Source organism: Myotis brandtii, unplaced genomic scaffold (genome assembly GCF_000412655.1).
Source record: "Myotis brandtii unplaced genomic scaffold, ASM41265v1 scaffold4134, whole genome shotgun sequence".
NCBI classification, from domain to species: Eukaryota; Metazoa; Chordata; class Mammalia; order Chiroptera; family Vespertilionidae; genus Myotis; species Myotis brandtii.
The window spans coordinates 10,561-20,515 of record NW_005365881.1 but is presented as its reverse complement, the minus strand read 5'-3'; the positions used below and the strand labels follow the sequence as shown (position 1 = coordinate 20,515).

The window sequence follows — 9,955 nt, the reverse complement described above, 5'->3', positions numbered from 1 at the left end:
TTCTTGGTAAGCCATGAAAGGCTGTTCTCATTCTACAAAGGTTGCTCTCATTCTACTGATAACCGCCATCCAAACAAGTCTGGGAAAACTGTGTGGGTGAGGGTCCCAGCCTTGCTAGCCCCTTCAGGTGCAAGGACCATGTCAGCTTACAACTGGTCCCCAACACAGGGCAGCCACAGGGAGTCCTAGGAATGAATGAGGAGCTACTTCCGGGTCCACAATTCCTGCTGTCCACCTGGGCTGCGCAACTGGGGGGCCCCTTTATTTCTTTCTCCCCCTCTCCCCCCAGCTTTATCCAGATATAATTGAGATACAGTATGGTGGACTGGTTGCTGCAAAACATTGCAACTAGTTTGGACCAGACCATGCCATAATGTAGTGGTTATTTCCACTTTTATGATCCTTAAGAAATGGGGGGGGGGGAGAGAGAATATTGTAACTCTCTCAGGTGTCTCTAGAGCAGCGGTTCTCAACCTGTGGGTCGCGACCCCTTTGGCAGCCGAACGACCCTTTCACGGGGGTCGCCTAAGACCATCCTGCATATCAGATATTTACATGACGATTCATAACAGTAGCAACATGACAGTTATGAAGTAGCAACGAAAATGATTTTATGGTTGGGTCACAACATGAGGAACTGTATTTAAAGGGTCAGAAGGTTGAGAACCACTGCTCTAGAGCTTCTGATTCTTCTCACCTGACCTTCATGACTCTTGGAGTAGAGAGCTTATAGCCAGCTATAAAATTTCATTTTTTTTTTTAGTAAGACCTGTTCTCTCTTTTTGATGGAAACTGGCCCCGTCCAGCACCCTGGCTCACCTGCCTCTTTCTTCCCTGTATGATTACATCCTTAGTAAGTAGCCCTCAGGACAATGAGGTTCTGGTGGCATCAAATCATCTCGGGAACAAAAACCTCGGGTCTGTTGACCACAGAGACACAGAGACAGAGTTTCAGTGAAACTAGAGATGACACTGAGGCTGCCCTTGGATTTCAGCTTCAGGCCCAGAAAAGTGGTAAAACAAGACTAAGTGACACTATGGCTGACATCAGGGACAGAGGCAATGACCAACTACCTCTACCCTAGCCCTAACCAATCAGTAGAGACCACTGGGCTGATCATGATCGCCACTCCCTTAGTCACCATGATTCATGATTTCCCCCCTACGAGGGACAGAGGCAATGACCAACTACCTCTACCCTAGCCTAACCAATCAGTAGAGACCACTGTGCTGACCATGATCGCGACTCCCTTAGTCACCATGATTCATGATTTTCCCCCTACAGAACCCATCTTCCGGGAGCCATCAGGGAGCCAGGTCTTTAAGCACCAGCTCGCCTGTGACTGGGCGTGAGGCACTTCCTAAAAATAGACCCTTACTTCTTTGCTGCAAACTCCTGTTCATCTTACTGGGCTTTGATGTGCGCAGGCAAATGGACCCCTTTAGTTCAGTAACAGTTTTGGCGCCCAATGTGGCGCTCACTTTTGCCTGTGGATGTGTGTTCCCCTGGCCCAGAGCTTGACACAGGGCCCCACCTAGGAACTGCCCAACCTGTGGTGTCAGAGGCGGAGGCTGGATGGCAGTCCATGACTGGCCACCCCTGACCTCTGGCCCTTTTTTTTCTCAGCATAAGAAACAAGGAATTGAAAAGGTCTAAAAGCTAACAAACAAAATAGAAACAGACTCATAGATACAGAGAACAGACTGACAGCTGTCAGAGAGGAGGGTGTTAGGGGGCTGGATGAAAAAAGTGAAGGGACCAAGCAAAAAACCAAAACTTATAGACACAGACAACAGTACGGTGATTACTGGAGGAATAGGAAGGTGGGGGGAGTTAGAAGAGGATAAAGGGGGCATAAATGGTGATGGAAGGAGACTTGACTTTGGGTGGTGAGCACTCATACAATATACACATGATGTATTATTAGAATTATAGCCCTGGCTGGGTAGCTCAGTTGGTTAGACCATTGTCCTGATATTACAAGGTTGTAGATTTGATCCCTGGTTAAGGCACATACAAGAAACAACCAATGAATGCATAAGTAAGTGGAACAGCAAATTGACCTCTCCCTCTCCCTCCCCCCCGCCCTTTGACTGGGACTGACTCGCAGACCCTGAGCGACGGATGAATGATTACTCTGACACATTTCTGTGAAAGAGAGGGCTAAGGGGCTGCTTGGCTAGAGGAACCAAACAGCCCCATTCACCTGCCTCCTCAGGCTTTTATTGTAACCACAGCTTGAACTAAAATGAATTTTTAGACACTATCAGCAGGGTCAGCATCCTTGAGAAGGCACATAGGTCTGTGGTGTCCTTTAAGCAAGAACATCTGAAGACTAAACATAAAGATTCCAGTAAACACCCGGGGGCTCAGGCTTGTTTGGAAAAGTCAAGGCAGGGGTGGCCGCATTCAACCAACTCCTGTCCTGTGCCTCCGCACACCCTCTCTCTCTCTCTCTCATCAATTAAAAAAAAACAGAATAGGGTTGCTCTGAGGAAAAAAGGGGGACATTCCTTTTGTTAACTATTAATATTGGAGAAATGAAAAGTTTCATTTACAACTAAAAAAAAAAACCCCACTCCCATTTACCATTGCAACAACAACAAAATAAGATACCTAGGAATAAACTTAACCAAAGAGGTAAAAGACCTGTTCTCAGAAAACTATAAGACATTGAAAACTATAGGACATTGGAAAAAGAAATAGAGGAAGATTGGAAGAATTAACATCATTAAAATGCCCATACTACCCAAAGAAATCTATAGATTCAATGCAATCCCTATTAAAATACCAATGGCATACTTCACAAAATTAGAACAAATACTTAAAAAATGTATATGGAACCAAAAAAGACTCTGAATAGCTGCAGCAACCTTAAGAAAAAGAGCAAAGTTGGATGGATCACAATACTGGAATCAAACTATACTACAAAGCCACTGTAATCAAAACAGCCTGGTACTGGCACAAGAACAGGCATATAGACCAATGGATCAGAACAGAGACCCCAGAAATTGACCCACACTATTATGGTGGGTTAATATTTGACAATGGGGCAAAAACATACAATGGAGTAAAGACAGTCTCTTCAACAAATGGTATTGGGTAAACTGGACAGACACATGCAAAAAAAGATGAAACTAGACCACCAGCTTACACCATACATAAGAATAAACTCAAAATGGATAAAAAACTTAAAAATCCTAGAGGAAAACATAGGCAGCAAAATATCAGACATCTCATGTCGCAGAATTTTTGCTGATACATCTCCTAGGTCAAGAGAAACAAAGGAAAAAATAAACAAATGGGGCGACATCAAAATAAAAGGCTCTGCACAGCAAAAGGAAACCAGCATCCAAGTGGAAAGGGAGCCCAGTGTATGGGAGAACATATTTCCCAACGATACATCTGATAAAGGGTTAATTTCCAAAATATATGAAGCACTAATACAACTCAACAAAAGAAAGGCAAGCAACTCAATTAAAAAATGGGCACAAGACCTGATTATACACTTCTCTAAAGAGCACATTGTATTCCACAAATGAGTGATATTTATCTTTCTCCGACTGGCTTATTTTGCTTAGCGCAATGCTCTCCGGATCCATCCATGCTGTTCCTTCTTTTTGATAGCGGCATAGTATTGCATTGTGTAGATGCACCATTTTTTAATCCACTCATCTGTTGATGGGCACTTGGGCTGTTTCCAAATCTTAGCTATTATAAATTGTGCTGCTATGAACATAGGGGTGCATATGTCCTTTCTGATGGGTGTTTCTGGTTTCTTGGGATATAGTCCTAGAAGTGGGATCACAGGGTCAAGTGGGAGTTCCATTATTAACTTTTTGAGGAAACGCCATACTGTCTTCCACAGTGGCTGCACGAGTCTGATGAATATATTTCTAAACAGATGACTGTACCTTGTACTAGCCCATGTAACACCCCTACCTTGCCTGTGAGAAAAACTCATGGCAGAGGATGAAGTTTTGTCCAAGATTCTAGAGTATCCAATACCATAGTGATTCTCTGACAACCAGAGGTGCCCAATCCTCACACTCTGCTTTCAAATATCCCCAGAAATAGTTCCTATTTTTGGATTGTAACTTACGTAATGCTTTCTTGAGGGTACCAGGACATTCTCAGAGTCAATTTTTTTTAATGTATTGATTTTAGAGAGAGAGGGAAGGAGAGAGAAACACTAATTTGTTGTTCCACTTATCTCTACATTCATTGGTTGATACTTGTATGTGCCCTGATCAAACCCGCTCAACCTTGGCATATTGGGATGATGCTCTAACCAAGTGAGCTACCTGGCCAGGGCCTCTCAGAGTCCATTGTTGTGTGCCTTTAATTTGGAATCAAGAGCAATATACCTGGACTGTTATGCCACATGAATATAGGGAGAGCCTAACTTTTTTAGATTTTGAAGGTAGACATTCAAGATCTTGTGTTTTCTAGTGATTCTACCCTAACACAATGTGCGGGTGAATTGTTACTCTTTCCCTCTTCTGAGGAAGTTTCTTCAGCAGAAAGCATTTGTTTGTTTGTTTGTTTATTTATTGATGAGAGAGAGAGAGAGAGAGAGAGAGAGAGAGAGAGAGAGACATCGTTTCGTTGTTACACTTACCTATGCATTCATTGGTTGATTCTTGTATATCCCCTGACTGGGGATTGAACCCGCAACCTTGGCGTATTGGGACTGTGTTCTAACCAACTGGACTACCCAACCAGAGAGAAACCTTTATTTATTGTCTCCATTAGCTGGAGGGTGACATGAAGTGTCTAAAGAAAAATTACAATTGGCTCCAAAAAATAGTCCAATACTTGGGTCAGATCATCTGTAATTAAGGTTTCTCAATTGGATTCTGAACGAAAGAGAAATATTTAGTCCTTTCCCTTACCCCGTGATGAAAGAGAATTAAGGGGATTTTACGGGCTTATTGGATGTTGTCATGACTGGACTCCAAATCTCTCTTTCATTGCACAACCTTTATATGTCCACTTAAGGGTAGAAAGCCCCAAACTTTGTCACTAAACTGACAAAAAGATTGAGCTCTTAGTTCAAAGGCTGTCTTCTGTCCTCGCCAGTGTAGGACAACCCAACTGTACAAAATGTTTCTTTTGTGCATGAAAATCAAGGAAATGCTTCGGGCATGTTTGCTTTCATAGGAGATTATAGCCAAGATCCTGACACTGTAGCCAAAGCACATGCTCTCTGTGTGAGAGTAATGGCCACAGCTATGCCCATGGCAGATACTGAAGAATGAGTACTAGGCTTCCCTGTGCCCCCTCTCTCTCTCTCTCTCTCTCTCTCTCTCTCTCTCTCGTTCTCTCCAATTAAAAACCCAACAGAATAGGGTTGCTCTGAGGAAAAAAGGGGGACATTCCTTTTGTTAACTACTAATATTAGGAAAAATGAAAATTTTCATTTACAACTAAAAAAAAAACAAACAAACATTCCCATTTACCATTGCAACAACAGCAACAAAATAAGATACCATATGTTATGCTTCATGCTGTAATTGTTTTATTCAAATCACATCCTAGCCAACAATTGTCTGGGAGTTGGGTAACTTATTATGAAATGTTAATATTATCTGCACCCAACATCACTATTTCCAAATGATAAGTTTTTATTGATGTTTGGAAAGAGAGGAAGGGATAGAGAGATAGCAACATCAATGCGAGAGAAACATCATGGATCGGCTGCCTCCTGCATGCCCTCTACTGGGGATTGAGCCTGCAACCCGGGCGTGTGCCCTGACTGGAATTGAACGGTGATCTCCTGCTTCATAGGTCAACGCTCGACCACTGAGCCATACCAGCTGAGCTGACTTGTAATTTTGATGTGGTCATTGGAGGAGGTGAGCACAGTGTTCACCTACTCTGCCATCTTGGATGGGACTCTCCAAGGATCTCTTTAAGCTGTAACTTTTTAAAAAATGTATTTTTATTGAGCTAAGAGAGGAAGGGAGAGGGAAAGGGATAGAAACCTCAATGATGAGAGGGAATCATTGATTGGCTGCCCCCTGCACGCCCCACACCAGGGATTGAGCCCGCAATCCGGGCATGTGTCCTGACCAGGAATGGACCGTGACCTCCTGGTTCATAGGTTGAGGTAATTTTGATGTGGTCATTGGAGGAGGTGAGCACAGCTTTCACCTACTCCGCCATCTTGAACGGAATTCTCTTTAAGCTGTAAGTTTACAGACTCTTCTCAGTGGATTCCCTTCTTTGCTTAGCTTCCAAGATCTTGGTGGCTGGAAAGTGACAGGTATTGAAGCGGGTGGGGGAAAGGGAGAGTGGGCAGGGCAGGAGCAGTCTGGGCATTTGATCACGGGAGGAGGGTGTGCTTTAAATTTTATTTTTTAACGTGGATAGAATTGCCATTTGTTTTAAAAAAAATACTGTTTGTTCTTCTGTATGTTTGAAATATGACAAAAGATTCACTTTGGGAAGCTGGCATGGCAGCAGAAAAGGAACATGGTTAGTGTCAGTTAAGTGTGGAATGGACTGTAGGCCTTGTTGGGTTAAGGCGAGGACCGGTCAATAATTGGGTTCTAGAAATCGCATCTCTTGGGGTTCTACCTGGACCCACCTATTTCCTAAATATCATTCATCATGTAGAGTTTGCTTTGTTGGGTACACAAGAACCTCAGGAAATTCAGCCTTTGCACCCCAATTCAGACACATGAGGCCATTATTCCCACGGGAAGAGGCCTGGGGGGAGCCCGGCCACCTTCTCCTGGTAGACTTTATCGAAGGCTTCGCTCTGGGCCACTGTGAAGTGATTTTTCCAGTCGCCAATGATTCCTGTCAAACACAAAACATGAGTCCGGATCAGATTTACAGATAAGGCCCCACGACTTGAACTTCTCTGTTCGTCTCTACTGTGAATCTATCTTACACAGTCAATACAAAACACACCCAGTGTAACCACGCAGTTAAAAGCTCCCCGTCTGGATTCAGATGCCCTTGGCTTCAATGCCAAACTGCCAGTTGCATAATAATGTAGTTGAGTTTACTGTTTGCCGTCTGTTTCACAAGACTGTTCCCAGCTCTAGCCGTTTGGCTCAGTGGACAGAGTGTCGGTCGGCCTGGGGACCGAAGGCTCCCAAGTTCGATTCTAGTCAAGGTCATATGCCTGGGTTGTGGGCTCAGTTCCCAGTAGGGGGCCTGCAGGAGGCAGCGGATCAATGATTCTCTCATCATTGATGTTTCTATCTCTTCCTTCCTCTCTGAAATCAATTAAAAAAAAAAAAAGATTGTTCCCAGTACCTACCTCCTGTGACATTGTGAGGATTGAGTGATGATAAAGGCAACAAAAGCGATCATGCCTAAAATACAGTAATTTCTTCAATGCCTGGCACTGTGTTAGGATATTACATGTCTGCCTCGTTTAACATGCAAGACATTTTTTAAAATGTATTTTTATATTACTAAAATATAATGTACCCACCAATGTAAACAAAAAAAATGTATTTGTCTCTTCATTTCCCCATTTTATTCAATTCCAGGCATTTCCCCACTTTGCTTTCTTCTGCCTCCCTAAGCTATCATCAATGGATTTCATGTAAATCCCTTTCATCTTCTCCGTTGACTCTGATGTATAAAATAAATTGTAAAATTGCCATTTTTCTGGAGCATTTTCTCAGTCTGTTGAGATTTTGCTTCCTGGCAATTGTCATCAATTTGGCTCAAATAAACTCATAAAAATTGTCGGGGGGGAGGGGGCGGGTAATTCATTGGCAATGCTTCATTTTCTAAGATTTTTTTTCCCCTAAGATTGCTTTACAACCTTAGAAATACTTCAAATTATTCCTTAAACTCTCAAAGTCCTGCACCACTTATGTGATTTTAATAGAGTCAAATATTTTCATCACCCCATGTCTTAGTGCATCAATAGAAGCTGGGGGGTTCACTGTCCGTTACATCCGTGTGGTAAGATTAGAGACTCTCTCTTACCTTTTCTCATAAAACACGCTTTGCTATGATCATAAGGACATCAGGGAGTAGAGAGAAATTGCTCATTTTATTGTCTTTTATGGCCTGGAAGGTTACATTCTTGAGGACGGAGTCCAGTTCTTCTGGGCTTAGCTTCGTGCCCAAGAATTGGCTGACCTTCTCCACACTGGCTCTGATGTCCTAGAATGAGAACCACAACAGAGAAAACATGAAATTAGCCCTAGCTGGTTTGGCTCAGTGCATAGAGCGTCGGCCTGCAGACTGAAAGGTCCTGGGTTGGATTCCGGTCAAGGGCACATGCCTGGGTTGTGGGCTCGAGCCCCAGTTGGGGGTGTGCAGGAGGCAGCTGATCAATGATTCTCTCTCATCATGGATATTTCTATCTCTCCCTCTCCCTTCCTCTCTGAAATCAATAAAAATATATTTTTTAAAAAACACATGAAATTAAAGTACAACAGGGAAAAGGGAAGCAAGGAGAGAATGGAGGTGAGGAGGAGACAGAAAACGAAGGAAATCAGGAAGCGCGTGAGCTCGTCATGTCCATGTAGGAAATGTGCGGTCTGAGTGCGTGTATAGAAGCAAATGCCCGTTAGAGACAATTGACTGTGAGACTCATTAAGCCACTTTCTTTTGATGCCAACCGAAGCTTCCTATGAATATCCACTCCTACATAATCCACTCCTACAGGAATCCTCTTCCTGTCTAGCTGGGAACACGTCCTTACTTCCTGTTCTGGTCCTGACCCAGTCACGCCTCACCTTCCATGGGTCCCCACCTGACACCGCCCTTTGGTTCCCAGATTTTTGCCATAGAATCGTCGATGACCCCCAGCAAGTACATATGTTGTGAAGCTTGTCCTCGGTGCATGCGTTAAGTGTGTCAAAAGACATAAATTAAAAAATTGAAGAACATGGGCCAACTAATGAGGTCAATGACAAAAAGGCAATGACCCCACTTGGTCACATTCCTGGGATCAGCTCTGATTGAAAGTGTAGAATGGAAACATTAAAGAATGAAGGGGCCCTAGCTGGTTTGGCTCAATGGATAGAGCGTCAGCCTGCAGACTGAAGGGTCCCAGGTTCGATTCAGGCCAAGGGCACATGCCTGGGTTTCGGGCTCCATCCCCAGTAGGGGACATGCAGGAGGCAGCCAATCAATGATTCTCTCTCATCATTGATGTTTCTATATCTCACTCCCTCTCCCTTCCTCCCCAACATCAATAAAATATATTTTTTTAAAAAAATGAAGGGATTGCCCAGCCAGCGTGGCTCAGTGGTTGAGTGTCGACTTATGAGCCAGGAGGTCACAGTTCGATTCCCGCTCAGGGCACATAACCGGGTTGCAGGCTCCATCCCCGGTGGGGTGTGTGTAGGAGGCAGCCAATCAGTGATTCTCTATCATCATTGATGTTTCTATCTATCTGTCTCCCTTCCTCTCTGAAATCAATTAAAATATGTATATTTAAAAAAAAAAGAATGGAGGGCTTTCTGGGTCATATGGTAACTCTATTCTTAATCATAGCAATGTACACCTGAAACCTATGTAATCGTATTCATCAATGTCACCCCCAATAAATTTAATTTAAAAAATAAATACGTAAAATTAAAGACTGGTAGACAGCTATGAATGGAGTTGGAGAGAGTGACACTTTGGTAGAAGAATTACCTGATGCAGCTCCTCATATAATATCAATAGGAAATTCTCTTTTCCTCTCATCTGAAGCCAGCCGCGAACATGGTCAAACCATGAGCCAAATGGCACTGCAAGAGAAGAGAGGAGAGAAGGTGAGTAGCTCATGCTTCCGAGCCCCACTGGCTAGGCCCATGGTCGGCAAACTCATTAGTCAATAGAGCCAAATATCAACAGTACAACGACTGAAATTTCTTTTGAGAGCCAAATTTTTTAAACTTAAACTATATAGGTAGGTACATTGTTATTAACTTAATTAGGGTACTCCTAAGGCTTAGGAAGAGCCACACTCAAGGGGCCAAAGAG

General features: G+C 43.4%; 1 long non-coding RNA gene across 1 annotated transcript; it reads right to left on the bottom strand.

Annotated features, from left to right (window-relative positions):
• Window positions 1-6,394: 6,394 nt before the first annotated feature.
• LOC106727361 lies at window positions 6,395-9,750 on the bottom strand. The gene is made up of 3 exons (XR_001363533.1): window positions 9,626-9,750; window positions 7,961-8,140; window positions 6,395-6,808 (listed from the first exon to the last, which is right to left on the bottom strand). It is a non-coding gene; the product is annotated as an uncharacterized LOC106727361 (long non-coding RNA).
• Between the last annotated feature and the right edge of the window lie 205 nt (window positions 9,751-9,955).